The sequence below is a fragment of the Felis catus genome, chromosome C2, assembly GCF_018350175.1.
Source record: "Felis catus isolate Fca126 chromosome C2, F.catus_Fca126_mat1.0, whole genome shotgun sequence".
Classification (NCBI taxonomy): Eukaryota; Metazoa; Chordata; class Mammalia; order Carnivora; family Felidae; genus Felis; species Felis catus.
In genome coordinates, this window is record NC_058376.1 from 155,495,876 (window position 1) to 155,509,183 (window position 13,308).

General features: G+C 46.1%; 1 long non-coding RNA gene across 4 annotated transcripts in view; it reads right to left on the reverse strand.

Annotated features, from left to right (window-relative positions):
* The window catches only part of LOC109491606, an 87,627-nt gene extending 74,632 nt beyond the window's left edge, over positions 1-12,995 (reverse strand). For all 4 annotated transcript variants that reach the window (XR_002745520.2, XR_002745521.2, XR_006585694.1 and 1 more), the window contains exon 1: positions 11,964-12,995. This is a non-coding gene — a long non-coding RNA (uncharacterized LOC109491606). The remainder of the gene's footprint in view (positions 1-11,963) is intronic.
* Positions 12,996-13,308: the final 313 nt, after the last annotated feature.

Here is a 13,308-nt window from a genome sequence, read left to right on the forward strand (position 1 = left end):
GTGTGCCTGCCAAAGTTAGATACCAGACAAAATGCTATATTTTTTTTAAAGAAATTCTTGAGAGTCATTTCCGCACTGCTTGGCTCCAACAGAAAATCACAGATGTGAAAAGGGGTTAAGATATGGGAAGAAAAGAGGATTTCAGGAGAAATATGTCTTCAGAGCAATAATATTCAAAATGTGGTCTCCAGACTAGCAGCATCAGCAACTTGGGAACTTAGAAATACAGATTATCAGGCTCTGCCCCAGGCCCACTGAATCAGAACCTCTGGGAGTGGGCGGGGTCCAGTAATCTCTGGTTTCACAAGCCTTCAGGTGATTCTGCTGCAGGTCAAAGTTTGAGAACCACTGCTTCAGATAAAGCTACGTTCTAAACACCCCAGGAAACTTCCCTAGACTGCCAAGAACATTCTTTGAGACTCTCTAGGGCATCAGTGTCAATTTAACCAGGGCATGCCTCACTGCCAGCCAACTTCCAAGGCACTTGGGGGCCACCGTTCCCCAAGGCAGGAAATTTAAGGAAGACAGAAATAAGACCAGGCTGTTTGCAAACAACCAACCAACCAACAAACAAAAAACCTTCTGATTCTGAATTTACTAAAGACACTTAGACTGGGGAAAATTCAAGATCCTAAACCAACCTCCCTCATGTCTATGCTCTGACAGAGCTGGCCACACCAACACTTTATAATCCCTGTAAAACCAGGGACTTCCTGGGGAAGTCCCTGAAATGGCCTGAGAAAATAAAATCACACATTGGTTTCCCTCCATCACTCAAGCCTGCAGTCTCAAGTTCACTGATGAGGAATGGCTTTGCTTGGATCACTCAGTCTAATATGTATCTCCTGGGGTTTGTGAAACTCAGTGGACTGAAATATGACCCTTGTCCCCCAAATTATGGAGGGCAGGAAACATGATCTGGCAAGCTGATTTAGTGCCCTTTAAAGTTGAGTGCAATGGTATAGGTGTGTACTCCTAGATGTGCTCAGAGAAAGGATGTGTGAATGTTTTCCATGGGCCCAAGGTATATGACCTGCATTAAAAAAAGCCAGCATAACTCCTCTTAGGATCAGTATGAGTTGCCTAATGCTGTGTAAGAAATTATAACAAACTTAGTGGCTTAAAACATCACTCGTGTGTTAGCTCACTGTTCTGTAGGTCAGAAGTCCAGGAATGGTATGACTGGGTTCTCTACTCAGGGCTACATTCATTTCCTGAGGCTCTGGGGAAGAGTTTGCTTTCAAGCTCCTTCAGGTTGTTGGCCAAATCCAGTTTCTAAGTCCTACTCCAGTCCTCCGGCCCCCATTTCCTTGCTGGTTGTCAGCTAGGGCCACTGTCAGCAATGAGAGGGTCCCCACATTCCTTACCACATGGCCTCATCCACCTCAAAAGCCAGCAATGAAGAACCCCTCTAACATGTTGTCTTTGGCTTCCTCAGTCTCTGACCTCTTGACCCAGATTTAGAGGACATGTGGGATTAGGTCAGGCCAACCTGAATAATCTTCCTTTTGATGAACTCAAAGTCAACCGATTTCTTGAGTAATCAGCACCTAAGTACAAAGTCAACTGATTAGGTAACATTAACTGCATGTACAAATTCATCTTGCCATGTCATGTAACAATCATAGAAGTCCCACACATCATATTCTCAGACTCCACCCACGTTAAAGGGGAAGGAATTACACGGGGGTGAAGGTCACTGAGGGTCATTTTAGGGTTCTGCCCGCCAGAGATCCTGTCCAAAAACCAGAGGGGACCCCAGCAGGTGGGAGATGAAAATGAGTGTCAGATAGCTATAGATCATCTTTTGGGGGTCAAGAATTTTGAAAAGAGGAATCCAAGCAAACAATTTCCAAAGAGCTCATGAAAGTGTCATCTGAGAGTGAGAGTAGGCTTTAAACTCTGGCAAGGTGCAGAGAGCAAGAAGCCAGAAAGGATGGCACCTCTTGTCAGTTATAGGGGAACTTTCTCGTAACCTCTTTTCCCTCCACTCTCTTTCAACTTGAACCTGGCAAGGGCAAAACATGTGTATTAGCTAGGGAAAGGGAAGATGTGAATACAGGAAAGAAGAATCAGGCCATCACACCCTCCTTCCCAAAAGGCAGGTGGCCACCAAAAATAGGTCTTAGCAAGGTGAGAGAAGTCTCACATTTGCATGAGAATTGAAGTATTGATCGACACCTAGGACTGGATATTTTTTCCACAAATTACAATTGTAGTTTTTCATTTGTTTTTTCTTCTTTAAAGTACTTAAAGTAGCTGCAACTTTCCTCAGAGTGATCACAAAAGTCATGGGGACTCCTGAGCTTTCATCAAGTGGTAGGGAAAAGACTTTCCCCAATGAATAAAGTTTTAAAGGACAAATGGATGCCAAGAAGAAAACAAAGATGAGGACAAAGACAAAGAAGTAGGAGGGGGACAAAAGTCACATTGAAAGCATCATGATTGTTCAAAGTACTGGTTATGCACATGTAAGACAACTGGGACGACAGAAGGAAAGTGACTTACCCAACATACACAAATAGTAAGCTAGGCAGTGACTGAGCTGGGATGGGAAATCAAGTCTTCCAGACTCTGAAACCTTTTATTTTGCTTCACAACCATGCCAAGTAGAAATTTTGACTATAGGAAAATCACAAATCTGGTGGACAGGAAGCCAGAGTACTCCTGCTGTGGATAGGTTCTTACTCCCTCATTTTCCTTCACATGGGCTCTGTTGCAGGAGCCAATGTGACTCTTTCCAATAATGGCCAGCATCTTAAAGAAGCCTAAACTATTCTTCCTAGATAAAACTCCAGGGACTTAGACTTTCCTTTTCCAAAGAAAAGAGGTAAGGACTCTGTTGTAGGAGGGACCTGGTACCTCCTGGTTGGCGAATCACTATGGAGCTTCAGTTAACTTGAAATAACTTATTTTTGGTCTAGGTGGGATGAAAAATATACAGAAGCCTCCATTTCCCACCTTCTATCCAGAATAGCAGTAGAAGATTCCTAAGGTGATCAGACCCTGCTGTAGTGAGAGAGGAGGGAGAAGGAAGGAGAAAGACAAAATGCTTTCTCTATGGCCCGAGACTTCCATTTCAGTCCTGAGGGCAGCCTTCTAAGAGGAAAGACATGGAGGTCAGAGAAGGGAAGTTACATGTGCTCACCCCTTCCAGAAGGAAATGAGGAGCCGAGGCTATGCTCTGGGATACCATACAGTGAAATGGAGCTCAGTGAGGTCACAGACCGTGGCAGAAAAGAACATGGCAGCTAGACAATCTGTGATGTGTGCCAACTCTGGCCTTTTGCACATGCTTAACAAGCCTATCTGAATCTCTGTATTTCATCTAACAAATGGACTCACAGCTCTCTAAGACTGCTCTGTGATGAAATTGTGTTCATAAAACACTTGACACATAGTTGAGATGACTGTTGCTTGTCTCTCCCATCCATAGTATATCCTTTGGCCATTGCCCTATGAAATTAAAATTTTTAAAGAAATTCTCAAGGTTTATAAAAAAATATATAGTCAAAGTCAACGATGATATTTGTAATCCATGAGAACACACAGCCACACATCCATGAACTCACTGTTTCTAGCCATAAACTAATGACAAACACTGTGCTGTATGCCTATCATTAGGTTGTTGTCAGACCATATTCCTCAGCAGGGAGACAGGGCCACTGGCCTCCTTTTTCCTGCTCACAACCAGAGTGATGGAGCTAAGGAAGGAACATGAAGCAGGAATGATTACATTTTAACTTTGGACACAAAAGCCGAGTGTTCTGCCAATATCTTTCCACAGCAGAAAACCTTCTAAGAAGGGAGTCGAAAACTAAAGCAGAAAGCACCAGATAAAATTGTCAGCCAATGCCTGAGTGGCTGACTTCAGGGCCTACCCAGGTGGTCAAGCACCAGGTGCATGAGGACCCTTTCACCCCACCGTCAGCCAAGACAAAATGGTGCCAAGTCCCTTGAAGGCTGTGGCTGTAGAAGAGCTACCCTTACATGAGATGCCCTCGCTTGCCCTTCTCAGCCACTCTACTTTCACTAGATGTCAAGAATGCCAAGATATATAGAAAAATGGTCCTTAGCTGCAAGACCTCACAAGTAACAGGAAAAACAGATGCTATATTAATCAAAGTCATTAGTGCCAGCTTCCCCAACAGACCCAGCATTTCAGTGGTTTAATACACGTTTATTTCATGTGCCCATCACATCCAAATGTGGGTCAGGTGGACTTCCTTGACACTGCAGTTACAAAGTCTGTAGTGACAATGAACTTCAAGGTCAGAGAGATGGCAGGAGGGTCACATGGAATGATTTCAAGTGCAGGCTTAGAAGTGGCACACTCTGGGCAGGACCCAGGCATGTGGCCCCAGTCTAACTGCAATGGTGGCTGGGAAATCCAGAGGAGCACACAGACATTTGCTGAGTATTAATAATCTCCACCATAGACAGACAGACAAATTAAGGCAACGCAATGAATTACATTTATGGCACTTGATTTATGGCATAGTTTTGGTTTATGGCATAGTTTTCGCAGCAGCGTGGTGAAGGGAGTTATAAATTCCGTTTGAGCAGGTCTAGGAAAGTTTCATGGAAAAGGAAACAACTGATATGGGTCCTAGAAAGGGAGTAAGAGCAAGATAATGAAGGAGTGAAGAGGGGCGTTTTCAGGCAGAGGCATGGATGCATGAAATCACACAGCAAATTTACAGACTTTACCAAATTTGGCGTGTCCAGGGCAGAGTGTGCATGGGGGGTGCAGGAAGGAGAGATTAGGGTGAGTAGGACCCAACCCTGAGGTTGGGAGGAAAATTTCAGGGCTATGGTAATGGGGTGCTAGAAACCAGAGTCCTTGCCAGGGTGTGGTCAGATATGTGAGGCAGGTGCTTGCGACCCTCAGCCAATAAGCCAGGCCTCCTAAGTGTCCTGCATTCGGGACAGAAGGCATCCCCGTGCCAATGACCACCGCTGCATGTGGCAATGCAAGGCTCTCTTCTCCCGCTGCAGCACCACACGGAAGAAGAGGGGGGTGTTGTTGAGCATCGAACATACCAGGCCTCAAATGCTTATTCCACCACTACTGGGCAAGTAGCTCTGGAAGCCACAGTTTTTCTAGAATGAGATTAACAATGAGTACCATAGAAAACAGCATGCTGATGAAGGGGAATGAGACTTGTAGAGCTACAAGACGGCCTCTGGCATCGGGCCTTCCCAACAATCCTAGCAACTTCCACCCTCTGTCAGGCCTACTTCTTTCTCCCTCTTTCGAGAACACGCTTTGGTCATATAATTGACAGATTTGGACTGCTTTCAGGGTGCTTTTACTTTGCACTGGGGTGTCCTTGGGCTCTGTGTCAGTTGGAGTAAAGCTATTGAGTGCCTTAACGCCCTGCTCCAACACACCCACTGGACAAAGTTCTGGCCTGTTTCTGGAATCAGGGCACTTCTCAGTCTCTCCTTGAAGCCAGACTGACCTTGGAGTCTAGAAGTCCTCTCAGGACTGAGTCTAGATCTCATTAGGTATTGACAATTGCCCTCTGAGGTAGACAGCATTATCCCCATTTTACAGATGATGAAACCCACAAAGGGATTTGAAAGGTGAGGCCAAATGTATTCTATTTCTTTTACTACAATTTGAAGCTTCTCCCTGGCATACAAAACAGGCCACCATTAGTTGTTACCTTAAAAGGTAGGAGGAAAAGAAGTAAGTATTTTGCCCGGAAATAAGATGGCTCTTTAAAAAAAAAAAAATCATGCAACTAGTTTCCCCCGTAAATACTCCATAAAGTAGGTAATCTCAAAACACTAGGCAATAAACAACAAATTCCAGAGATAAAACACAGAAGGTATAGCAGGCGTCACTGCTTTTGACTTGTACTTAATAGAAGTAAACGGGGCCCAGGGTTACCAAGTGAAACAGCAGGGCCCTGACGCATGTTGAAAGATGACACTCCTCCTTTTTGGTTAGCATGTTTTTGTTTTGTTTTGTTTTTACCGAGAAACTACATAACTGACACATGATTTTTAGGTTATTTAAATATTTATTTATTTATTTATTTATTTATTTATTTATTTATTTATTTTTGAGAGAGAGAGAGAGAGTGTGGGAGGGGTGGGGGGGGGAGAGAGAGAGAGAGAGAGAGAGAGAGAGAATTCCAAGCAGTCTCCACACTGTTGGTGCAAAGGCTGACACGGGGCTTGAAGACACAAACCTTGAACCATGACCTGAGCCAAAATCAAGAGTTGACATTCAACTGACTGAGCTACCCAAGCGCCTCATAACTTATACATATTTAAATACATAAGATGCACAAACACATGTATGCCCACCATTTATATGCATATAAACATGTACCTTTACATACACATATACCCCAATTAACACAAACCAGACTTTTTGTTGTTGCTGTTCTGCTTTATTCTGGTGTAGTTGCCACCAGTAAGAAATTGAGGAGGGTGCTTTGGGTAATCTGACCCTCTCTCCCTCCATTGAAGAGAGCAAACAGGATTGGAAAAGAGAAGAGAGGCCCAGGATGTACAGCATTTCATGGCCAACATCCCTAAACCAGGAGCTTCAGGACCCACCTTATTTCTTCTATTGGCTTCCATGGCAGGAAGTGCCCCCCAGCCTTCCCCCCACATTCCCTCAGTCCTCTTTGGTCATCTGCAGGCAGCTCCCATGTCGGACGCCCCCTGGTCAGAGGAGTGTGTTCAGCCCAGGCTCAGAACAGGTCAGAAGTTCCAGGGGTTAACGCCTTAAGAGCTAGCTCAACGCTGAATGTGTTGGAGTTAGTGGACAAACACCCCAGCTTCCTCACCCTCACGGGACAAGATCTGGGTGTGCTTTGCACAGCCTCTCATCAGGGTTGGGCCCGAGTCACCCACGGCAGGGGCCTCCTAATCAACATGCCCCCTACTGACTTTCCCACCCAGCCCATCTCACTTCCCCACTTCCTTACTTTGCTGCCCGAGGCCATTGCCTGAGAAAACTCCTTACCCAAATCCCTATTTCTGGCTGTTCTCATAGGGGACTCACACTAAAAAAGTTCCCGAATTCTAATGCCTCCAAACCAAGTGTCCAATCCCTGACATCTCTCTGCCTGCCTTGCCAGACGCCCAGGGCCCTCTTTCCCAGCCAGGTCCAGAGGAGACCGTGGCTCCCTCCTCCGGGTTGCAACTGTTTACCCTTTGTGTCCTCAGGTGGCCTACAGCGGGGATTCTGTCACGCCTCCAGAGCAACCCCAGAAAAAAGCAGGTGTTCAGTGACAACTGGCGAATCATCTCATCCCCCTCTGCCCGGCACACACACATCTCCAACACGTCTGCAGCCCCACAGTTGGTCTTCGAGCTGCTTAGAGGCTATGGAGCTGCCTGGCCTGGGATCTGATAGCCTGTGGGGACGTCCACGAATTGGCTCTGGTAATACGCTTTTCTGGAACTTCAGACAAGCAGATGGACCCACCAACGGGCCTCTGGCCACTGGTTGCCCTCTGTCAGTATAGTATGCATCTAAGAGGAACCCGCTTGGTTCCAGAGCAAAGAGACTGGCCACACATGGCTCCCCCACCCAGGTGTTCCCAGTTCCTCTTCATGTAGCCTCCCTGCATGAGACCCTGCCCCCACAGTGCCCCAAGCACTTCCACAGAACCCAACCCTCCGCATTTGCAGGGCGACGCCTTGCAGCTGGACTCAGACGGAACCGCCCTACTTTTGCTGCCAACGTGGCCAGTGATGAGGAAAGTCTCACAGGTATCTCACAGAAAGCCCGCTGCTCTTCACCTTCACTGTGGACTGCCTCCCTGCTTTGCCCAAACCACCCATCAAGCCCATTTCCTGCAACCCACTACCCTCCCCAAGCCTCCCACACCAAGTTGACACCACACGGCAATGACTTTCCTACCAGATTCAAGAACAGGAAAGCTGGTTAATTCCTGTCCCCACTGCTGGCCACGGTGCCGATGACACATAAGGCGTAGCTTTCTGCACCGGGGGCATGGATCTTAACCTGCAGATACCCCCCTGGAAAGGGGATGCAGTGACATAAATTCGCCCAAGAACACCGAGTCTCCGAAGGGTAAAAGAAGGGGGCTCCCGAAGGAGGAGAGGCACCTGAGAACACCCAAGGCATGCTTTGCTTGATTCACATAGCTTAGCCTGGGGGAAGAGAGGGGTGCAGAGCAGAATCCACTTGGATAGTGCTAAAGGACAGAATATGACACCGCTGAGCGGAGCATTTCTCCTATAGTTACAAAGATTAAGAACCCTGAAGTCAGGCAGCATATTTGACTCGCAGCCTAGCTTTTCTGAGGTTGTCCATGAAGGACTCTGAAAATGCCAACGCACAGTAGCAAAGGAGCTTTAGAAATGAGCTTCCTGGCGGCATTTCTGATTGACAGCCAGTCACCGTGTGGTTTATTTGAAGCCTGTTTGAAGCCAGTGGAGAAAAATGAACAGAAGGTCAGAGCCACACTGGGTACCTTCCAGATGAAACTTCCACAGTGTGGAGGGAGGTGGTTTCCATTCACTGACTCAGCTTAGAAAACTCTTCAGGGGCACCTGGATGGCTCAGTTGGTTAAGCGCCTGACTTTTGCCTTTGGCTCAGGTCACGAGCCCACGGTTTGTGGGTTCGAGCCCCGAGTCGGGCTCCACGCTGCCGGTGCGGAGCCTGCCTGGGATTCTCTCCCTTCCTCTTTCTCCACCCCTCCCCGACTCGCGTGTGCACACGCTCTCTCTCTCTCTCTCTCTCTCTCTCTCTCTCTCTCTCTCAAATCAATAAATAAACTTCAAAAAAATCGTTTAGGAAATTTCCTGGCAATTATTAGCAGGGGTCTGATCTAAGGATAACCCCAGGAAGGGATGTTTTGATGCGCTTCGGAGTTAACACCGTAAAGAAGGTCATCATCACAGCCAGGGAGGGATGGTGGCATTCCACAACACCTGCTGGAAACTCAGCCTGGCCAGCGGCACACAAAGCTGGCTTGCGGACATGCGGGCGTCTCACCACAGGTCCCGCAGTGCTAGGCAGCCGTGTGACAGCCCTGGCCCGGCTGTCATGGAAACAGTGTTCTGTGAAGGCTCATCCACAGCCTCCTGACCTACTGCGCCAAGCAAGGCCTTTCACCCTTCTCCAGCCCTTTCCATGTGTCTACGTCTATATTCCAAAGTGGGAGATGTTCCTCTTCCTTAAAGGAGAGACAAGGAAAAACCTAGAATCAACAGGCAACATCCTGCGTAGAGAGGTACTAGTGTGCTCATCTTACAATTAAAGCAACTGCGATTCCAAGAAGCAGAGTAACTTTGCCTAAGTTCCCGCCGCCGAGCTGCAGTACGAACAGCGTATGAATAAGCCGGAGTCTCTCTGCCTCCAGAACCCAGAAGGACAAACGGAATTCTGATGGACGTGGGGACATCAACTTGTCCACCTGAATCCTGAGAGGACATTTCTGTGCATGGATTGCCGTGTGCCCACCAACCAATGCCGGCCTGAGAGAGAGAAAGGACGCCCAGCGGTGAGGTTCTAGGTAAGAGTCTATTTGATGTTCACCCAGAGTAATTAGGAGGGATCTAAGGCAGTGATATTAAAACTTGCAGAAATCTCAAGTCTTAGCAGGGAATGCGAGTTAAAACCACAGCGAGACCCTCTTTCGCATCCGCCGGTGCAGCAACGCGAAGGGCTGGCCGGGAGGGAGAGCCTCACCACCTCTCAGACCCTGCCCGTAGACGTGTAAATTGGTACAACCACTTTGAAAAATGTTTTAGCATGACCTCTTAAAGTTAAGGGTGCTCACGATTTTTGAGCAAGGAATGCTACACATAAAAATACTACTGCATTGTAGTCATACGGTGGAATATTATAGAGCAATGGAAACAAATGAATCACAAGTACATTTAGCGAGACGTATGAACTTCAAAGTTTTCATGCGGACAGAAAATATTAAGTCACCGAAGCGGGATAATCCCATTCTTATAAAAGATAAAACTACATAATGTACCGTGTGGCTTGCGTGCATTCTGTCATAAAACTATAAAGACAAGGAAGGTAAATATTAATCAAAATGGAGAATAATGGGCTTTTTTAGAGGGAGACAGCAATGGAATAAAATCAATGGGGCTCAATGGGGTTTCTATGGTCTTGAAAATGACATGTTTCTAAGAGGGACGGTGGGTCCAAGGGTATTGATTACTACTCCTTACGCTACATCAGATACGTTGTTTACACTCTTTCATGTAAAGCAAGTGGATGTCATGGTGGGGATCTTCTGTCCACTGGTCTCTCTGCAGCCCCACCCAACTACCATTGGGTACTAGGGGTAGTCAGTGTGTGGCCTGTCCATCCCTCTCTGGTCTCTCAAATGCAACCTCCCCTGCTCTGAGCTGACGTACAGCGTCCTGTAGGCATATGTGCTCCATCCCCAGAATTCCTCCTGAACACGTCTCACTTGCCAGCCCCACAATGCAGAGTAATAAACTGAGATCGTGTAGAGCATGGACCTTTGGAAATGGATTTGAATTTTGAAGCCTGATTTGAGTTTCAGAACCTGGGTTTGAATCCTAGTCCTGCCACTCATTACCCATGTGATCTTGGGAGCATTGCATAAAACCTCACGTATTGCAGCCAGTAAGTTAGTACTTCTCTCACGGTGTGCTGGTATGAAAATGCAAGGAGTCAACACACGTAAAATACTCAGGAGACTGACTGGCATACAGTGAAGATCACTCGATTGTCAATGGTTACCATTTCTGCTCGTTTTTCCTCTTGCTACCTGTCGATCAACCCATCCCTCTTGTTTGAACGCACATCTTAGTAACTACTATCTACGTGGCACCGTCCTTAAAAACAGTTGGTTTTTAAGGCCAACTGCCTATGTTTATAACTAATATGTTATTGGAGCACAGCCACGTCCGTGCGTTTCCCTATGATCCGTGACTGCCTCTGTACCACAACAACAGAGTTGAAGAGTCGCGACAGAAGCCGTATTACCCGCAAAGCCTATCTGGCCTTTTACAGAGACTGTATGCTGACTCCTCCTGAAGAATACGGTTGAACTCCGCTCTCCTTATCTCGCCTCCACTTCCATAACCTCTCTACCACAGACCCATTTCCAGATATCTGTACTCCAACCCCAGGCACAGTGGCTGGTGAAGCCAACATAATCTTACATCCTTGGGCTAAAGGGACCTGAAGTCAACTCTACCCTTGGTTGGCTATCTCCCACCATGGGCGGAAGATTGCACACATGAAGTACCCAAGCCATTTCTGACCAAGGCAAAGCATGTGACAGCAGACTTTGACCCTAAGGTCTCACTGCCTCATATTAGAAATTTCCAACAGAACAATCCACAATCACTTCAAAATAGAGCATGCGATAACATAGCACGTACGCAATATCACGTATCTATAAACCACACAAAGATAAGTATTAACTATCAGCACGACCTGGCCATTAAAAATGTTGTAAAACTTACATACCTACTTAAATTTAAAACGTAAATACCTACTTTATCCTCCTAAGTAAGACAAAGCCGTTAAGATAATAATTACGAGCCATATGATTTTCTCAGTGGGTCTTAGGAGGAAACAAGTCGATGTGAAACAAGCATCTGTTTTTTATGTTGTCTCTGTTCCACTGAGTTGGTCCACGTGACCTCACCCGCCCAAGACGATGCGCTTGTAAATGAGAAGGCCTCCAATAAGGATGAAGGATGACACAAAGACAAAGAAACCAGAGCGGATGCAAAGACGAGGAGTTTCAGCAAATTACCCACCCCCAGTCAGGGAAGAAAAGAAAGAGTAGTGCCCTCCTCTGTGTGCTATTTTGGTCACATGTGATTAATAGCCTGTCACGCTGTCAGGAGAACCCAGACTCCGTCAAACCGATGCACGTGGCAGCTCTGGGCGCCAAAACAGGGCATGTTTCTGGGTAAAATGTGCCAGGGGGATGCACTGTGTGTGTATATATAGAACACATACCTGCCACGAGCATCCCTTGATCCCGAAACACTGTGGAAATTTCTCTCCCCACACACACTCCCAAACTGTGTGTGTGTGTGTTTCCCCATTTCATTCAGCAAGCAGCTGTGAAAGCTATTATACTGCCTACATAGCAACAGAAAAGGATCTGGTAAGTGTTTAATGAGGGGGAGGTGTGATCAAAGGGACAGGGCAGTTAAATTGGGTACCTTAGGAAAAGAATGAGGTAATGAATGCTGTTGCCTTGGAGACCAGGTCATGGTCTATGATCTAATATTGCTCTATCTGTAACATTCTACATTCTGAGAAATGGGCAAATCCGATTTGCTTCACTCATGAATATTATCTTTATAGAGATATCAACAGTCCAGTCAAGGTACTTTATCTCCCCACCCATTAGTGAAGCAATACATAAACGAGACATGAAGTATGTCCTCTAGAACAGTAGAACGCAAAAGCCTTTTGTGAGTCCTGAAAGGACTCTCTATAATTTATTTTTGTTCCTTATTAAATTGGCTGTCATATTTCTCTTTACTTCCCATAAACATCCTATCTTCCAAGCCTGTTCTTTAATAAAATATGCACACGAGAACACCCAAGAAATTGATGCTTTTCTGTAAAGTTTGACCTCATAAGCAAATGTGCCCCAACTTCCTATATCAAAAATGCTCTTCTAAAAGTCATCCCTGGAAGTTCCTGGGCTAGCTGATTCCCCAGGGCAAAGTTAGCACTAGGATTCAAGGTGACTTTAAAACCCATATCACAATACTAAAAGAGAAATAAAAACAAAAATTCAGAACTCAGAAACATATCTAAATAAAAGACCAGCATGGGAGAGAAGGTGGTGCAGTAATTTGTAGTCCTTAATGTCCTAGTTGTGCTAGTCGGACCAACAATTTGAGCTTCCTAGTTGTCAAAGCAAAAGATAAAGCAGGAAGAAAAAGAAATAAATGAGTAAAATACAGCATCCTTCAAAATAAGTCAAGCTTTTCTTAAAACTCAGTATTGGGGGAGCCTGGGTGGCTCAGTCAGTTTAAGCGTCCAACTTCAGCTCAGGTCATGATCTCGGGGTTCACAAGTTCGAGCCACAGGTCAGGCTCTGTGCTGACAGCTCAGAGCCTGGAGCCTGCTTCGCATTCTGTATCTTCCTCTCTCTCTGCACCACCCCTACTCATGCTCTGTCTCTCAAAAATAAACGTTAAAAAATTTTTTTAACTCAGTATTGAAAGAAATTTCTCACTTAAATTCCACATATGGACCACTGAGAGATAGTGTGCATAGTAGCCCAATTACATATGCAGTGATTGGTTTCATTAGGACCCTCGGGCATGAAACCCAAGGGCAG